Source organism: Aegilops tauschii, chromosome 6 (assembly GCF_002575655.3).
Source record: "Aegilops tauschii subsp. strangulata cultivar AL8/78 chromosome 6, Aet v6.0, whole genome shotgun sequence".
Taxonomy (NCBI): Eukaryota; Viridiplantae; Streptophyta; class Magnoliopsida; order Poales; family Poaceae; genus Aegilops; species Aegilops tauschii.
In genome coordinates this window covers 478,951,050-478,970,427 of record NC_053040.3, presented here as the reverse complement: position 1 = coordinate 478,970,427, position 19,378 = coordinate 478,951,050, and positions in this window count along the sequence as shown.

The following is a 19,378-nucleotide window of genomic DNA, read 5'->3' as shown; positions in this document are numbered from 1 at the left end:
ATTATGGCACTTCGTAAAACGTCAATGAACGTCCATTTGGTGGAATACTCTCGGGCAACGATGAGGACGCTGACACACCACCATCGACACACAAGGATCATAACACGAAGAATTATGTTATAGTGGCCTCCGATGACCATGAGAGCAAATTAGGCATCGGTGAGTAGGACAAATCCTTCATCTATCGGGTGTAGGTATAGGAGGCATTTATTCATGAAGAAAATGTGGATGGTACACAAACAATTTTGGGTATGAGGGCACCACCAATTATGGCTAACAACCTCCAACTGCCCTCCCCACCGCCACCCCCCACCCTTTGAATATTTAATTATGAATGTCTGTTATCGAATAAACGGGAAGATGATGGTTGTTTTTGTGTGAGAAAATGCATGACCAACATAAGTAGGAGGAGGAATTGTGCACCCTAAAAAATGGTCTTCTTGTACCATAGGCGGTTTGCGGTAAAAGACAGCCGGAGAAGAATATGAGAGCGTCCAAGTGTGGAAAAATAGAATGACATATAGATGTGCTTCATGCGAGTGGTGTATGATTTCACATAGGGGGGCATCGATCTAAAGGTTTAGATATAGTCATTCCCTAATATGATCTCTACAGATGCTACTTGTGTTACTGGTGCTCCTCTATCGGTCGATTGTGTCTGATGACATGGGATGACATCGTTGAGACATTACCGAAAGTCCACCCCAAGTGAAATGTGTCGCTTGAGTCGTCGAAGATTATTCTTATACATAATTGTCCGTTGATGCATTGATGAATGTCCATCCCCCGAAAGGCGTAAGGGCAAGGGTGAGGACCACGCCATACCACCATCGACCGACGAGAATCATAACACAATGAACTGTTGCAACGACCTCCGACGAACACTATGCTTAGTAGGGGTCGACGAGAAGGCACAAAACCTTCATCGATCATGGATGTAGGTATATGAGGCATTTATTCGTAAATATTTCGTAGATGGTACGTGTGCAATTTTGGCCATGAGGGCTTACACGCCCCCCCTCCCAAGCATCATCATTATTAAATTAAATCCAAGCATCATCATTATTGAATTCATACTCTAGTCAACTCATCCAAAAGTCTGAACTGATGGAGAGAGGCGGGCAATATATTTCGACAACCCTCCCCCCTCACGTCTAGGGTCTTGAACTCAAGACCTCTTAACTCGGATATCGTATACTCCAACTAACTCATCCAAAAGTCCAACTTGATGGAGAGGCGGGTAATATATTTCAACAATCATCAAGTAAAATGCGATGACAAGCATTGCGTTCATGGCCCTTGAGAGAAAATGCATGATCTACACAAGTAAGGGCACCGCTCGAGTGCGGCGTTTCTGCTCCCGGGCTCAGATAAGCCCGAGCAAAATCAAAAAATCATTAAAAATAAAAATAAAATCTTGAATTTTTTTTGTGTGTGATCTTCGTGCAAAAATTGGTAGAGTTTGGACATTCGAGGAGCGCGCGACAAAAAAGACAAATTTCGTCTCTGTGAGTATGGTTACTGTGTCACGCACTGTTTGGACCAATTTTCTCCTTTTTGCTACGAGCTCCTCAGAGGTCCAAACGGAAGGAAATTTTGCATGGACATCACGCACTAAAAAAAATTCAGTTTTTTTTTTTTGAATTTACTGTAGCTCGGGAGCAGATGAGCCCGGTCACCGAGTTGGATTTTCGGCACCGCTCCCTCTAGAAAGACGTATTGACGGCAAGAAAAGGGAAGAAGGTTAGCGGTCAGCATAGTAAGAAATATACGAGCATTTAGATAACTACTTTAGTGATCTAAACATTCTATTTGTTTACAGAGAGAGTTCTTATTTTTGTGAAAAATGGCATACAGAATTTTGGTGATGGGTGGTATCATTGGTGGAAAAAAAATGGAATGACACGTAGTATCTTGGTGAAGGATGATAATCATGGATTCATGAGACGGGACAATAGAGGGGATGACTCCTCAGTCCTCACACAACAGGGCGAGTAAGCCGTACACCAGATCCAAGAGTATAATAAAACCCTTGTCACCAACGACCATACCTAAAAAATCGGAGCTGGGGTCGCTCTCCCGGCGTAACCGGATCCGGCGTGGACGCGCGCGGCAGGAGTTTGGTGGCCGCAGCGATTTCGCGACGGTCCTGAAGACTGAAGTAGCACCGTTTTTCTATCTCCCCGTCCGTTTCGCGGTGGCCAGTTGTCTTTTCCGGAGCTGCCGTGCCGTGCGTGCCTCGCGGTGCGCGACGCTGACAACTGGGCCGCGCGTCGCTCACCCTGGCGCCGAGCCACACCGCACAGTCGACGCGACGCCACGCTCTCCGTCATCCATGCATGTCTTGGCCCTGCCCGCCGCGCCAGCCGCCAGCTGCACCACCGTGTGGCTCATCATCTCTCTCGGCCTACGTGAACACAGTTGGCCGTTGGCGCCACCGCGATCCGACCCGCTCGGTGCGTTTCCGTGGGCGGAGCACCCACGGCGGCTCCGGTTCCAACCGACAGGCCACACCCACACCCACACGACCATGAACGCACGCAGGCAGCTCTCTGCTGCTGGTGGTGGTGGGCGCGTCGCACGCTCGCTGGCCGGAACGCGCTCACAGTAACTCCACGCGGCGGTAGAAATCTGGCAGGCCGCGACGACGCCACGTCCACGTCCACGAGGCGCCACCACCGGCAGCAGCGGCGGCAGATCTTCCATGTGCCGCCGCGGCAGGCAGGTAGGGCAGTCAGCCGATCGGTATGGACCACGCCGGCGCCCGCGCGGGCAGGCGCAGGAGGAGTTAATTCCGGCAACGTGTTAGGCAGTCCGCCGCAGTGGCGCGCTGTCGCCGCCGGAGGAGATCCGGTCGAGTCGATTCCCCTGGTCAAAATCCGGGCCACGCCACGGCGATCGTGCGTCGCAGGCGCTGGCTCCCACCTGTCTGCCTGCCTGCCTGCCTGCCTGGCCCCGGCCGGCGCGCTCGGCCGGATCTTTGTTACTGCCGCTGTCGAATTCCCGTGAGCACTGAGCACTGCCGATCCGGATCCGCGTCGTCGTCGGCGACAAAACTCACCGCCTGCATCCTGGCGATCAACGGTGGATCTTGCAGGCTACTGGCACAGCGCGGTGGCGCATGCGGCCAAACCAGCCGTCAAACGTGAGGCCGCCAAAGGCGCCGAGCGCCCGGCGACGACGCGACTCGCTGCTCCGTGACCCCGTCAATACTTAAATGTTCATCATACACTGTGCTGATAATAATAAAGCTCGCTTGCTAGGCGCACTAATGGGTGCCCTCAGAAAGGCACTACCCTGGGATACCATGAGTAACTACGCTGGCTGGCACGCTGAAATGTGGGACCCGCCTGAAATAATGGGGCTCATGGAAGCGCGTGGACCCCCGGCTTGTGCTAGGGTTTATTTTGTAGAGCCGCCGGCGGATAATACTAACAACCGAGCTAATGATATGATTAGTTGCACGATGCTTATATAACGAATGTTTACTGTGATTCTACTAAGTGACGCAAAATTTAATGGCTTTAAAAATGCTCAAGTCAAGTTGGTTGCCAGCGAGAGAAGTTTCGGGTGTATTGCAAGCTTTTCAATAATTCATAGATCTCTCCAATCTATCCCATATCTATTCAGGTGAAGTATTCTAAAGAAATTGTACAAGTTCATATATACTTGGATAAAGAATGATGCTTCACATGCGTGGCCAGACCTCACTGACTAATGTGATTAGTATTGACCCAGATGCATGTAACCATATTATTTGCACTAGCCTACTACCACTACTACTAACTAAATTAACTAACAACACATGCATGAGGCCATGTGAGCGCCAGTTGGTAGTTAGCAGGCACCAAAGCCCGGTTGTTGGTAGTTTCTGTGGATGAGACTCGCCAGAGAAGAATGCTAGTTTAGTTCGTCCGAGGCATGTTAATCGCTTTGTTTAAGCAATGCATTAGGAGGAGGATTAAAGAATGATTAGGAGCCTTCTGATTAAAGGCGCCGGAGGGCAGGAAAACACCTGTATCTATCCATCCATATGGATGCATTGTATCCTCTGCCACTGCCACGCCGCATATCTGGCTGGAAAGTGGCAGCGCCGTCAGATTAGGTTATGCAAATCATCTTTTTAATCGTGGAGGAAAGGGGTTGTTCATGCCGTGACGACGGCGCCATCATTAGCTGCGCAACTATAGTAAGTAAGGTGTTTCGGAAGTTTGCTAGTGCTAATCCTCTAAAGTTGGATATGTGATCATGCTTTCCGTTTTCGTTTTTTTAAATTGGAAAACGGTGACGCCAAGTCGCCGACCGACGGAGCGTTTATCCGGTGAGCGTTTCGAGAGTTCATCCAGCATTTTTTTTCGCTTTGATTAAAATTGCAGCTTCCCATTTTCATTTTGCCTCGTGTTTGCGGCGTGATAATAATTCAAAAAAAAAAACGAGCCCAATTACTCCGTTTATCCAGCGGAGGGGGACTGATCCCGTCATCCTCAAATGGGCCATCGTGTCGTCGGCTAGGAACAGTGTGGGCCCTCCGGGCGGGCCGTGCACGAATTGTGTGATCCTATCTGAGTGGCCACGATCCACCGAGGACCCGGGGTGGCCTATCAGCAGCCTGGTCAATCACATATCATCCATCATCCATGGACCATGGGGAGGGCCGTAGTAGTACCACCGCAGTACCACTGACCCACTGTTCTATATCTCTAAAAAAATACTATCTTGCTTACCCAATTTAGTAGGAGTACGGTGATTAGTGAAGAGTAAATTTCTGTTTGGAAGCGAATCAACCTGTGGTTGAGTTGGTTTGGGTATCCCCAACCCACCAAGGTTCAAATCCCGATGCTCGCATTATTTCTGGATTTATTTTAGAATTTTCGGCGATGCGCTTTCAGTGGGAGGAGACGTTCCCGTCGACGACGAGGCGCCTACGGTGACTTCGTAAATCTCTCGGAGGTGCTCATAGGGGTAGGATATGCGTGTGTGCGTTCATAAGGGTGAGTGTATGCGCGTGTATATGAACGCTTGTATCTATACTGATGCTAAAAAAATCTGTTTGGAAGGTAGTGAAGAGTAATGGCGCATGCACCTACCAAACCTGCTCCTAATTTGCCTCCAACGATTTCAGACCGACCTTTTTGGGTTGCACGAACAGGAGAAGAGAGAAAGATAAACCATGCATTCAGACCCAAGGTAAATATTTGTGCAAAGTTATAGCGTTTCTAACCGATCCTTTATAACCATTTAGAGGAGTCAAATTTTTGTTTTACTCCTCTAACCGGCACTTAGCCAATCCCTTATCCGCCGTAAGGGAGTAAAATTTCACTCTCTCAAATCTTCACCCTAAATTTGTTCCGTCGATTGGCGACTGAGTAAAAGCCGCGCCACTCCCTCGCGTCACCCCCTGCACATGCACTTTCACCGACGCGACTCCTGGCGACCCTCTCCCCTCCCCCCCCCCCCCCCGCCCCGCCGCCGGTACCTCGTTAACTCCCCTGCCCTCCGCCGCCCTTCTGCCCGACGTCCAACTCTTTCGGGCCCCGTCCCCGTCGTTGAAATTAGGTGAACTGCCGCTGCCGTCGACATTGGTGTTGATTCGTCGGATTGCTTCTTTTCTTCTTACGTTGATTGCACAACGTTGTAGGTCATTCCCTCTCGTTGCCGCCTGCCTATTTGGTCAGAATGAGACCGGCCGACCGGTGCACCACCACCACACCGCAAGTGTCCGACGAATTGGCTAGGTGAGTTTTTCTTATCGTTTCCTTGTGAACTGAGCCATTTGGATCAAAGCAAGTTGTTTGAATTGTAGATGAAGAGGTTGAGGGAGATGGCTTTCGAGGACTCGTTGTCATCCGAAGAGGAAGATGACGATGACTTTGACACTGTTTTAGGCATGATTTTCAATGATGATGTTTCGGCAGCCGAGGAGAGGATCATAGTTTAGCCCCATACACATCAATCGTGATAGAGCAAAGGGTCAGGCGAAGATCATGAGAGACTACTTTGTCACAAAGGCAACCTATCTAGAAAAGTACCTTCGCCGTCACTTTCGGATGCACACATGTCTTTTTCTCAGCATTGCAAAAACCATTCAGAGATATGATGATTGGTTCAACCTTCAAAGAAATGCATGTGGAGAGATAAGTGCAAGCCCTCTGATGAAATGCATTGCGGGTATTCGAGTCTTGGCATATGGGTGTTCTGCTGATGCAATCGATGACTATGTCCGCATTGGTGAAGACATAATCTTGGAGTCTGTTCGAAGATTCACTAAAGCAGTGATCGCTATCTTTGGCCCGGAGTACTTGAGAGCACCAACCAAGGAAAACACCCAGAGACTGATGACTGAGAGTGAAGCAAGAGGAAGGCCAGGGATGCTTGGATCAATTGATTGTATGCAATGGACATGGAAGAATTGTCCTGCAGGGTGGAAGGACCAGTACAAAGGCCACTGCAACGATCCAACGATCATTCTTGACGCAGTTGCATCGAAGGATCTTTGGGTATGACATTCGTTTTTTGGTTTGCCTGGCTCTCACAATGACTTGAATGTGTTGAAAACGAGAGAGAAATGCCTGAGAAATTTCGGTGCATCACGAATGGGACTCGGGTTGAGCCAGGATACAAACAGGATCTTGGCATTCCTTGAGGAGCATCGCAAGATCGAGAAGCGTCGAGTTCATTCTCAGCTCCAACAAGATCTAGTTGAACATCACTGGCGGCGTCTTAGCGAGTCGTAGTTGTTCTATTACATGCTACTTTGCTACATTTGAACCATACGGCGTGTTTAAATTTGAATAATTCGAATTGTAAGATTTGAATTCGATTTGCAAACTATATTGGTGATTTGCGTGAACATTCAAAGTTATGTGGTTTGTTTCTATATATGTGTGCTAATATGTAGTTGTAATTTATACCAGAATAACAAAGTTTAGGAAAACAAAATTTACTCCATTAAATATGGAGGATCGGTTAGGTCCGGCCAAAATTTTATGGAGCGTTTACTTCACGGATACTCTCAAAAAAGTCCGTTAAAATTGAATTTAGGTGATACATCGTCCAAGGTAAGAGGGGACACCAATTTTGTTTTGTTTCGAACCAGGGCTGTCGCTGTAGGAATGTGTTGCAGGGGTGGAAAATACTCGGCGTGCCCACCGGCCTTGGGGCGTCGCTGTTGAGAGCCCGATGGAGACCAGCCCGCAGATGAGGATCGGCCGTGTGTCGCTCGTGTACCCGCGTGTGTGACTGTGCGCCCGTGTGAAGGGAATTGTGGACTGGCCTAGCTTGACACAGAACATGTTCTCCCGGCCGGCGAAAGGAGGAGCCGGCGATAGCTGCTGACGGCAAAGGCGTATGTATCCGGAATTCCGACTGCGATGTACGCTTTGACCTGTGAATTTACGTGCTAGGCGTGGTAAGATCGTGTTTCAGTCTACCCGTGCAGAGGGTTTGGGATTTGACAGGCGCGGTGAAACCACGGATCAATCGGTGGCGTGTGGTGCTCCGGCAGGTGTAATCTAGCAACCAGCAAGCAACGAGGCCACCGGCACCGCGAGCGGTGAAGAAACAAACAAACCGACCGGCCATCTCATCTCATGGACGTCGTCGGTGCAGGTCGCGCCAAGGGAAGGCCTCCCGGTGACCCGGTGCCACCGTCGCGCTCGGTCACGTACCATCGGCATTCAACTCAAGTGCCGAGCACGTTGCCTCCAGGACCAAGTTACCGGATTACCGCGACCAATTAAAGGCAGACATCTCCCTTTCTCGCGGGTCGCCGTCTGCCTAGATCGATCCACCGATCCACTGGTCGTGGCAGTAAGATTTTCCTGAGGAAGGCGACAGATTAGATTAGATTAGGATTAACAAAACATCATAGTACCGTACTAATTAAGCCCCTTTCAGCCCTCCCCCTTCCCTTCCACATGCATGCTGAGAGGACCAGCTTGCGCGGCGCTGCTCACTAGTAGGAGTAATTTTTTTACTCCTTGGGTTGAGCCGAGGCACGCGGCACGCAATGACGCAAGTGTTGGTAGTACTCTAGTGTTAGCAGTACTACTAATTTGCAATTTGTTTAAGACACACATGGCCACATGGGGGTGCGTACTGGGCAGTCAAGCTGAGCAGGAGGACTGCACTGTACTGGTCTCGCCGGAGAAAAACTACTCTTGGAGTGCATTGATTAGGAGCACCAATCCGGTTGACTCGATGCTAGCCTGATGATCTTGCCTGCTAGGCGCTAGCGCCTCGTTATATCTGAGAAGCTCGAACCGCATTTGGAAAAGAATGTGGCCTGATCGATTTCAGGATTGCTGGCTCTTGCCGAAAACTGTGGCAGGGGCAGCAGTGATGAGAGAAGCATTATTGTTCAGAAAGAAAAATGGTTTAGCTGGAAAGAAGATCGAGACCAGGGTTGATCATAGAACTTACTTGTATGAGGAAAGAGGCAGTTAAAGCATTCCGCAAGATCAACACCTCGATGCTACGATTCGTACTACAACTTGGGACGAGCTGCTTCGTCAGTGGCCATGTGTGTTTCTGTTTTTTTTTTCTCTGAAAAATCAGAATGCACAAGATGTCTTCCAACGGCCTCGCAGGGATTGGTTCTTCGGCCCATCAGCTTCGGGCTCTCGCCCACTTGAGAAGACGAATAACGCGCAATCCATCAAGTAGTCTGGCCCATTTAGCAGCTGGCCCGGTTTTTTTAGGGATCTGCACAATACCTGTTGTAGGAACTTTCACAAGGTCCCGGCCCGGTTTTAACCGGTTTCAGGAAAAGGTTCCTGACCAGTTCAGCTTCAAGTTCTTTTTCCTGCGTTCATTTAACCGGTTATCTTTGGTTTCTTTTTTCATTTTCGAAAGAGTTCCATTTTAAGAAAAAAATTATTCGAAATTTTAAAAAATGATCATGTTTTTTCAGAATATGCCCGGTAATTTCAAAATTTTGTCCAGAATAAGTGACGTGCACGTTGCCTCCAGGACCAAGTTACTGCGTTGCGGCGACCAATTAAAGCCACACATCTCCCTTTCTCGCCGGTCGCCATCTGCCTAGATCGATCCACTGGTAGTGGCAGTAAGATTTTCTTTAGGATGGCGACAGTTTAGGATTAACAAAACATCATAGTACTGTACGTACTAATTAAGCCCACCGTGCGAGTAAGGTGAACAGTACTATGCCACATGGGGGTGCTTACTGGGTAGTCAAACTAAGCATGTGCAGTACTGTACTGGTCAGACCCACTACAGTACTACTACTACTACGTGAGTGCATTGATTAGTAGCACCAATCCGATTGACTCCTGTATTCTCTCTCCGTAACAAAATATTAGAGCGTTTGTACTGTCAAAAACTCTCTTATATAATGAGACAGAGGGTGTACTTACAAAAGAAATGACAGGAGTGGTAATGGTAATCCTATCTAGGAAGCTAGCGCCTCGTTAGATCTGAAGAAGTTCGGATGGCATTTGGAAAAACTGTGTCCTGCCTTGATTGATTTCAGGATGGCTAGTTTAGGTGGATTGCTTGTCGTGGACATTATTTCCTACTTCTACTTGGGATGAACTGCTTCGTCACTGGCACAAGTTCTTTTTTGGAGAGAAATCAGTGGCCAGGTGCGTTTACTGTTTTCTTCAGAGAAATCAGAATGCACAAGAACAAGATGTCTTTCAACGGCCTCGCAGGGACTGATTCTTCGGCCCATCAGCTTCGGGCGCGCCAGCCCACTTGTCTCCTTGCCAGCCCACTTATCACGAACAAGATGTTTTTCAACGGCCTCAGAAATCAGAACCCACTTGTCTCCTCGCCAGCCCACTTGTCTCACAAAAATGAGCCGGCCACCACGTGAGGGAACCTAGCGCAAGTTTTCTTTTGTTTTATTACAGTAAATTTATTTATAGTTTTATTGAAATCCTAAAAAGTTAAGTGATCATTTAAAAAAATGAAGATTCAATGAATGCTGATACCATTTGAAATCAAATGTTTGTGACATTCAAAAAATGTTCGTGATATTAAAAAATTTTTGCAAGCCATTCGAAAAATGTATGCTATATTTTGAAAAAAATGTTCATGCATTTAAAAATATACCATGGCATTTTAAGAAATGTAAATAAAATGTTCTCGTAGTATAAAGAAGTGTTAAGTACCATGCAAAAGAATGTACGTGACATTTAAAATAAAAAATTACGGGGTTTTGAAAATATTCTTCCATTATAAAAAAGCACCTTATTTTAGAAAATGTTTACCATGTATTCAAAAATATTAATAAGGTATTAGAAAAAAATATGCATCATGTATTTGGGAAATGTTCAACGTGTATCAATAAAATGATCCACATGGATACTGAAAATGTAAAATGTGTACTGAAAAAAATAGACATGTGTTTAAAAAGGAAAAAAAAATCAAAGAAAACCGGTGAAGAAATGTTGAAAAACTAAAAACCCAAAGAAAACCAGTGAAGAAACAAAGAAAAACAAGCACGACGATCGATGCCGTTGCTTGCGGTGTGGTATGCGTAAATCCGAGATTGAGATCCACTACTCCCTGATGGATCGCTCGACCACCCACCTGGAAATGTTGATTGCATAGGGTCGAGGCCAATCCTTGACAAGCCCCCAGAGCCTCAAGGCAAAGCGACACATGTAGAAAAGGTGTGACACAGTTTTGTTTCCTCTTTTGCATATGGTCCAAAGTCCACAAGGCGGCCACTCGTTATTGGACAAGTGGTCGAAGGTCCAAATCCTATCTTTGATTGCAAGACAAGAAAAAAAACTTGACCTTCAAAGGCAGCCATAGCTTCCATATTGTTGTTTTCTTGGGCGTGTGGATCAGTCCCAAGAATTGGACATGGTAGGCGGAGGTCGTGGAGTAGTGACCACTCGAAGTTTGCTTCCAAACAATGTCATCATCAACATCCTCGTGGAAGGGGTTGTTGCGAAGGCACACTGAGAGGGTGGTAAATTCCCCGATGAAGTCCAAAGTCCAAGTGGTAGAAAAAGTTTCCATGCATCATCTTTCATTTCCTCTCTAGCCTTCCACCTTTTCCTCCACACCTTTTCCTCGTGGAGGAAAAAAATAACCGGGCGATCTCCTTTGGTTTGCTCCCATGGACCCAAGGCCAGTCCCAAAATGGGGTGCAATCACCATTAGCACAATGATGTTTATTGAGGCATAAAACACATTGAGGTCTGATTCATAAAATGGGTTCTTCATTCCCGCCAATAAGTTTCATGGATCCTTCCATTCGTACCATAGCCAACAGAGCTAAGGTCCCGAGAGAGCTTTTCGAGATTTAGGATACCAAGCTCTCCTAGCCCGAGGGGGTGGCAAACGACCTCCCAATTTACTTTACATTTGGCACCGGTCTACTTTGTCGGTTTTGCCCATAGGAAGGCGCGCTTGATCTTGTTTAGGTTGTGGGAGGCACTCGGAAGAATGACAAGCAGGTGTAGTGGTACACCGCTGGGGAAGTAAGGACCTACTTGACAAGGGCCCTGCGCCCATGATGCTAATTTATTTCCCATCCCATGTTGTGAGCCTTGCTGCGAATTTATCCTCAAGAATTGGCAATCCACTCTCTTTAGTTGCTAAATCAAAAGGGGAAGGACAAAATATTTGATAGGTAAAGTCGTTCGGGCAGCCGGGAAGTTTGCTAGGATAAGGTCAAGTTGCCCCACACCGAATAGGAACCACAGAGCTCTTGAAGAAATGTTGGACATCCCCGTGGCATCACTACAACAGTGTAATATGCAAGAGAGATTGTCGATGTCCTCCTTGATAGGGGCCACAAAAAATTGTGGCGTTATCCACAAAAAGGGATGTGTGAAATGTAGTCCCACACCCTCTAATATTCTTAAGCAAGCCATGGTGAGTGGCCAAGTCGAGGATATGTTGAAAGGGGGTCAATGGCGATGAAAAATAGGAGTGGGCCGCCTTGCCAGAGCCCATGGCCATGCTTGATGTGTGTGTGTATGGGGGGGGGGGGGGGCGCACCATTGAGGAGAATCCTCTCGATGAAGATGTAGCAAGTAAAGTGGTGATCCACTCATGATTATTGTTTTGGGCGAACCATTTCCGTTGTAGGAGATCAAGAATGCAATCCCATTTTATTGGGTCAAATGCCTTGCGGGTTGTTGGTCTTGAAGAGGAGTGACGACGGTTTTCTTTGTGGGTCCGTCTCGCGACGTCGCGCACATACATAAAATTGTCACGTATGCTTCGCCTTTTGATAAAGGCACTTTCGATGTTGGAGACAAGCCCATCCATATGTGGGCCATGCCGGTCTGTAAGAACCTCCGCAATGATTTTTGCAATGACATGGATGAAACTAATTGGCCTATAATCGAAGATGCCCTCCACCCCATCTTTTTTTTCCGCAAAACCACAACGTTGGGGGAGTTGAGCCAATGAAGGTTGGTGGCATGGAGGCTCGTGAATAGGCTGATGTCACACATAACGTTGTTCTTGATGATGTACCAACAATGTTTGAAGAAAGCACACGTGTATCCATCTGGTCCCGAAGCCTTGTAACTAGGCATTTGGTCGCTTGCCGCTTTCACCTCATCCTAGTGAAAGGATCATCAAGGCTTTGACCGGCGTGGGTGTGCATATTGATCTCCTCCCAATTGAAGCCTTTGGTGCTATGGTGACCCCTCCCAATTGCTTCCGAGAAATGATCATGAGTGATGCTCTCCTTTGGAGCATGGTCGGTCACCCAACCGTGGTTGTGACTAATCCGATGTATATGATTCGTTCTCCTTCCCGCATTGATTCTTCGATGGAAAAACTTAGTGTTCGCCCCCCTTCCCCCTCCTTGAGGTTAGCAAGTCGTGCGCATTGCTTCTTTCGAGCACGATTCAATACCGCCAAGCTAACCGATCTCTTTTCAAGCCTAGCGCGAAGATCATGTTCGTCGGGAGACAACTCTCTATCTTCTTGAGCAACGTCAAGGCATAGGATGATCAAAAGGGCAACATGGAGGTGAAGTTTGGTCCTCGAGAAAAGACGTGTACTCCATTCGGTAAGACACTTGCCGGTCTTCTTGAGCTCGTAGAATAGGGCTTGGTAAGGCTTGGTGTGCTCCGTGTGCTCGTTCCATGCATTGAGCACCACCTCTTCGAAGCCCGGTAATGATGTCCAAAAGTTGTTGAGTTTAAAAGAACCGGGCCTCCTCGGTCCATGGTCATCCGCAAGCAAGAGTGGGCAATGGCGTGGCAGGGAGGAAAACAAGGCGTGGAGGATGTTCGGGCTGTAGTGCATGTCCCATTTGTTGTAAAAACAAAATCAAGCTTACAAAAGGCACGGTTTGTTCTTTCGTTGCTTCAAGAGAATCTCCGGTTTTGTAAGGGTATCTCCTTCACCTCACATGAGAAGAGGACAGCCCCGAAAATGTTGAATACCCTGCCCACTAACATTTATTTTGTTATTATTCATGTGCAGGACAGATTTGATTGAAATCACCCAAAGCTCTCCATTCTTTTCTTTTTTGAGAGATAAAGCTCTCCATTCTCATTGTACAATACTAACATTGGGACAGACATTCAGTATGGAGTACAATCTGCGGCTAAATTTCAGCCATGCGTATGCGTATCGCGTATGTGGTGCAGTGGAGTACTCGAGTTGGTTGCAGCTTGACAGCAAAGGCACGACCAACGGCTGCAGGTACGGTACGTGCCGTCGGTCAGTGGCGAGTCATAACCTGGTTGTCCGCTAGCCGCAGGTTGCATGCGATGCGCCAGGGCGACCAGACTGGTTACTGATGATGCGCTCGCACGGACCAAACACAAGCGGACACGACGCGTACGTAAAAACACATCATTCCATCACACCTAGCACGGCACGCATCGCAGCATGGCCTGGTCCAGGCCCAGAATTATTAGCATGCGACCTGTGGATGTGGATGTGGATGTGGTCGTGTACCGGCAGGAATATCTCCCACGATACTATCAATCTCTGCGCAAAACAATCTGCTTGGGCCGGCCTTCTTTTTTTGCAGAATATATTTCTGGTTTTATTTACACTGATGAATGGACTCGCTGGGGAATGCTGCAGAAATGCATACCTGACCTGACAGCAATGATATCTGGTGCAAGGTGCATGGTCATTGAGCAGCAGCAGCAGCAGCAAAGAAATCTGAAGTGAAAAAAATCTACTACTCCAGTGCTCATCTATTTGTACATCCATCCATTCTCTTATCAGATGTGATCAGCAAATGGTAGCCGAGGAGCTAGCAAAGGTTACAGGAGGAGCGTACGTACGTTGCCAAACATGATTGAAACTTGAAAGCAGGAGGCGCAGCTGAACTGCTGAAGCAGAGCAACACGGAGCAGGAGAAGAGTCTAGCTATCTACTACCTATTGGAGTCCGGATTCGGGCCGCTCGGGACCTCATGCTTGCTGTCGGCGAGCCCCGCCGAGTTCCATCTCCGGGCACGGGACCTCCCCGGCCCCGCGAAAGCGCGCCGGCCACCTGCCGCCACCGGGAACGACGACGACGCCGCCGCAGGAGGCAGCCTCGCCGTGCCCTCTCCTGGAGGCGCTGCGAGCGGCGCGGCGACGAGCGCAATGGCGCAGAGGAGAGCGCACAGGAGGAGCAGCGGCAGCGCAGGAGCACTCCATCCTCCCGCGCATCGAGCTGTTGCCATGCAAGAATCCACCAACAGGAGCAGCTCGCCTGCCTTCCTTCCTTCCTCGCTTGTCGCCGCCGGATCTCACGAGCCTCCACCGACGCCCATGAACGCCGCGCCGGCAATGCAGCAGGCCAGAGCTAATCAGTGTGTGTGAACTGAGCTTCCTCACCTCGCAGCTCTTGCACTGTGAGGGAGGGAAGGAGGGATGTGTGTGAAGCAGGGAGGAAGCTAGCTAGCGTGCATCGACGGGACTGGCAGTAGCGGCATGTGAGCGAAAGCCGGTTTGGGACTAGTATTTCACAGCTTCACACACACACTCTCACTAGCTCACTGGCTTTGTCTAAACCCGGTCTGGTCGCAGGTGAAACGAGGGGAGCATGTGGGCGCAAAAGGCATGGATGGAGGTGGAGCAGGGCGTGGCTTCACCTCCTCTTATTTACCGCGCCCGGCCGCCCCATATCATGGAGACGGAGGCAGGGTTGAAAGCTGTACTATCAGCAGCACCACTCATCAGTAATCTCTGGGGTATCTGACACCATCATCACCGGACATTGATGGCCGGTAGACGGCTCAACAACAACCTGTCTCCCTAGCTAACTCAGAGAGAGCCCCGCGCTAGTGTCTTCGGAGTTGCTACCGGGTTTCATCGTGTAGATGCGTGCATGATAAACAGTTGAGAAATAGTGTTTCCGTCAATTCATGTGGGGCTGTTTTTGTGGTGTGAAAACTTGTGCATTCCATTGTTTCGGGCTTGGGCTTTTGTGGATTCATGAATGAATGGGGGGAGGCAAAAGTTGACCGCGGGTAGGGAGGACCGGGGCACAAAAGGGGCAGAGAAAAGACGTGAGAGTGGCATCAAGCGGGAAGCTTTGTTTTCGGTAAGGCTGTAAAGTGGCCTTGTGGCGCTTTGACGGGCCATTTTCATCTAACCTGCTTTGGTCTAGTTGCATTATGAGGAGAACCCGCCGAGTTTTCATGTACGTACTATGCAATGTAAGTTCCTCCCTCCTTTGCAATTCCTTGCCGAGTTTCAACTTTCAAGTGTGCATCGCTGAAATATATTGCTCGCCTCTTTTCACCGATTAAGAGTTTTGAATACGTTGACCGAAGCATTAGTTGAATATGCATTGCATGAAGAACCTTCTTTCTAGTCCGGGTGTTATCTTTGATGATGGTTAGAGTGCTGCTATTACGGGTGATTGATCATCGGGCAAGTTTTCTTTTTCTTTTTTCTGTTGTGTGCATCTTGAATGTTTATAGGCATCTTGTTGGTGCAGAGACTAGGTGTAATTGGTATCGACTTGGTATTAATATATTTCCTTTAAAAAAAATTTTCAAGCGAAACGAGTTGAAACTATTTTTTTTTTCAAAAAGGAGGACAAACTCTCATGATGCACACAGCCATATTTATTAATTATTTACCAGATTCCGACAAAATGAATACAAGGATCAACCTGAAGCCCCCTTCCAGACGAACAAAGTCGGTACACTTATAAGTATACGTATGTGCCTTGCCCGCATAACAGACACAATCTAATCCAGTGGTCTGAAGACCATCTGGTCTAGGCGTTCCATAACGTGCACCGCCTACGCACGCTCTAGGATCCACCGCCACCATATTCTGCCGTCCAGTCTTCAGGAGGAATCACTGCGTATATCTTACCAATCTCACCTGCCGTCCAGTCTTCAGGAGGAATCACTGCGTATATCTTACCAATCTCACCTGCCGTCCAGTCTTCAGGAGGAATCACTGCGTATATCTTACCAATCTCACATGCCGTCAATGTCACCACGGCACCAGACAGCGCTACCAACTTGCGCGCATTGATCGATCCGTGTCCAACTCTAAGACTCCACAGCTGCACGCCGCCGAGACCCACTGTCATCAATGCAGTCAATGTAACACCGCTCCACCTGTTGGCCTCTCCAGTGAACTAGTGCTTCAAGACAATGCCCCCAGGAGGAAGAACGACACCAAAGTCTCCGCCATCATCCTATGTAGGAGACCCAGATCTTGGGTTTCCCCCAGAGTAGCTGCCACCTGGAGGAAGAGGGGCACGCCATCTGTAACAGCCGACACACCCAAGCGGTGCCCGCCGCCACATAGCTCTCACGACGACGCTTTTAGGAAGGGCACGATGCCAATAGCGATCTTGAGGTGAGAAAAGATAGGGCGCACACAAACGATGTCTCCAGGAAGAAGAAAAAAGAAGCACCCTCGGGTGCGGTCGCCGTCGCGGCTGGCAGGGGGCGACCTGAGAATTATTCCAATCCGGATCCCCACCTCTCGCTTCGTCCCAACCCGTTAACCGGCTAGCAGCACGGCCATGTCCGGTTGAAACTGTTGATTAGTAGTAACTAGTTAAGCAAATAAGCAAGATTCTTGTGCATGATTTCCCCTGTCCGTCGAGAACACGATGATGGTAGGGCTATTCTCTAGCTTGCCATTCAACACACACATCCCCAAGCAAGCACGATAAAGCTGGAGATTACCACAGCCTACAGGCCGAAGGTGTAGTGCATGCCGGGGCCGAACAGGCGTACATAGTTGCCTTTTCTCATCTCTCATGGCATGGGGCGGGCATATCGGGGTGAGAGTGTGAGAGTGAGACAAACACAAGCTCTTCCTCCCCATGTCCGGCCCCTTGCCCCCCGGCCGGACCACGCTTGCATCCGTCAATTCATATCACCTCATTTCCTACATGTAGGCCCGGCGACGAGTGACCCGAACCCTTAGATGAACTCGATCCATCGATCGATGGGGCTACAAGAACTCTTGAGAATCCCATTAACTATCACCGCGCTTTCTTCCACGGGCATGCAGTCAGTCAGGCAGGCAGAGGCATGCTCCCTCCCGTGCCGTGCCCGCGAAAGGCGCACCAACTTTGAAGCGCCCCATGATTGTGATTGTAATCAAGCGAGGGAAAAACACATGTCGATCGATCTCGGCCTCTCGTCTCGTCTAATCAGGAACCTTATTATCCTCGTGGCGGACGGCCATGCACGCATGCATGCATGCATGCATGCGTGCGTCGAGATCCGTGATTGAATGAAACGATGTAGTACTACCAAGTGCCACGATACACAGTTGGAGTACTACGATAGCACGTTCTCTCTGTGTATCGTCTCGACTGTGTGGTCGTGCTTTTCAGCCTGCTAAGTGCTAATGTGCGCGGCGACCGGGCTTTACTTTACGGGAGCACCATCAGTTCTTGGAGTTGCTCCATTGTTTTTCGGATCTACTACTCCTCAGGCTTTTTTCACTCACAGGTTGTACGTAGGTTTCTTCGTATTATATGGCACATGTCCCAGGTACGTTCTGGATGAAAAGCATGTGCCTTTTGGTGTAGTAAAGTACGTAGGCGTAGCCGTGCTAATGCTAATTATTGCCGGACGGAACAAATCGTGGAGCCATCTCATGACTAATTTCGATTACCCGCGGTGGCAATCAACAAATTAACCAGCTCTTTGCAACACCATGGGCATGCCTCCCAAGATCCATGAGCCTCCTTCTTTTGGCATGCTGTCGACTTGGTAGCTTTCGGCTTGGCGGAAAGCGTATTACAGTTTACATTGTCGCAAGCTTTGTGATAGCTATGTTCCAGAATTCCATTATACTCCCTCAATTCATAACTATAAGTTTTTTTAGTTTTACAGATTTCATTATGGTCTACAAATAAAGCAGAATAAGTGAATCTACACTCTAAAATATGTTCATATACATCCAAATATAATTTGTAATGGAATCTTTAAAAAAACTTACAAAAAAGGGTTTCCCTCCGCTTTGTATTCCAAAGCAACCAACCGATGCATCCAAGGATAGGTGCTGGGCGAAAGCAACACAATCACATCCAAAAGAAACGAAAGAGAAACAACAAGAAAAAAGAATGCCGACAACGGCGGATCGACGAAAACGAAGAAGCTTCACGACCACTGCGCCCACCGAAGATCTCCCACCAAGCTCCAAGGCTCCGAAGCACCGGTACCAATCAGCACCTCCAAGAAGGACCGCGACGATGACGACGCTGCTGCCAAGGGTTTCCCCCGGTACACGACGAGGCGAGAGGAAGGGTCGCCCCCGACGCCCTCCAGGAAGGTCCGGCGGCACCCAACGGCGTCGCCGCGTCGGTGTCGGACAGGCCGACAGGGGTTTCCCCCGATCCCAACCTTCACCTCGGGTGCTCCAGAGCCTGCCACCAAACCGACCACCATCTTGCGCCGCCATGGTCAAGAAGCCTCCACGCCGTCTCACCACGGCACCACGAAGTGAGGTCTGCACAACAAGGGATAGGAGCCGGGAATAGGGGCCGCAGCACCGTCGGCACGCGGGAGGGCACAACCTCCACCGTCAACGACGGTAGCCGACCGGACACAATAGCAGGAGCATACCAAGCCCGGTCGGGAACTCCATGCCCGTAAAGCTCCCGCCATCGTGCTGCAGCAGGCACGCCGTCGGCATCGCCGCCCCTCGTCCGAGCCGCTCCTCCTCCTCACCACACAGACGACGACGAAGCGACGCGGGGGACCGGCCCACTAGGACCCAGATGGGGCCGGGAGGGCCCAGATCTGGGCCGAGGACGCGCCGTCGGCCACCGCGCCTACCGCCAGCGACCGCCGCCGTCACCATCCCCCGGAAGGAGACGAACGCGCGGGTATAGAAGGGCCCGCCGCCGCCGGCGGGTGCCCGCCGGCAGCACCCGGGCTAGCGCCGGGGCACCCGCCGGCGGCGGCGGGGGAGATCTCACGAGGGTGGGGGCCGAGGGA